General features: G+C 31.4%; 1 pseudogene; it reads right to left on the bottom strand.

Moving 5' to 3' along the window:
• Positions 1–568: 568 nt before the first annotated feature.
• Positions 569–687, bottom strand: LOC120252408 (annotated as a pseudogene).
• Between the last annotated feature and the right edge of the window lie 208 nt (positions 688–895).

The following is an 895-nucleotide window of genomic DNA, read 5'->3' as shown; positions in this document are numbered from 1 at the left end:
ATATTTTTGGAACCTTTCGGCTCAAATATGATTGTATGTTTAGACAATCATTGTCATGCACCTCATAACCGTAGAGGAATGTTATGCCTGGGCATCACTTTCTTCCTTGTTTTCTGTCCAGCTATTTCTAGTGTTTTCTTTCTTTTGATTACTTTTGCTCACACACATTATTCCATTATTCAGGCTTTTGTTTTTCAAATATAGAGTTACTACTAGTATTCACTTTCTTCCATTTTCATTGACACTCTGCACTCACACACAATTTATTACGTGATTGGTACATACACTTGTGTCCCCATCAAAAAAATAAGATTAGGGTTTTGATTCAAAAGTAGGATAATGATTTTTATTTAAAAATAGGCACCATTATAAAAAGAAAACATAGGATTACGGTTTTGATTAAAAATTAGTAGAGATTTCCCAAACAAAAGATAGGAGACATTAGTTTAAGGAAACATAGGATTAGAGTTTTGATTAAAAACATAGGTTAGTCTCTTTTTTATTATTATTGTTATTTTTTAAATTAATAAAATCATAAAAATAAGCCATTTACAAAAAATAAGGGGGAAGGGTGCAACACGAGGACTTCGGAGGAGGTCACCCAACCAAGTACTATTCTCTCCCAAGCTCGCTTAACTTATAAGTTCTGATGGGATGTGGTGCTTTAATATCGGTACGATCGCACTACATTGAAGTTCACCCGAGTTGAAAAGAAAGGATTAGGTTTTTGATTGAAAAATAAGGAACATTTCCAAAAAAACATAAGATTAGGGTTTTAGTTAAGAAATAGAAGCCATTAGTAAAAGAAAACATATGATTAGGGTTTTGATTAAAAAATATGAGACATTACTAAATCCAACTTTTTTTGCAAACAAAACTCGAATCTTATGTCTTT

Source organism: Dioscorea cayenensis, chromosome 20 (assembly GCF_009730915.1).
Source record: "Dioscorea cayenensis subsp. rotundata cultivar TDr96_F1 chromosome 20, TDr96_F1_v2_PseudoChromosome.rev07_lg8_w22 25.fasta, whole genome shotgun sequence".
NCBI lineage: Eukaryota > Viridiplantae > Streptophyta > Magnoliopsida > Dioscoreales > Dioscoreaceae > Dioscorea > Dioscorea cayenensis.
The sequence above is the reverse complement of the archived record's forward strand: the minus strand, read 5'-3'. Positions and strand labels throughout refer to the sequence as shown.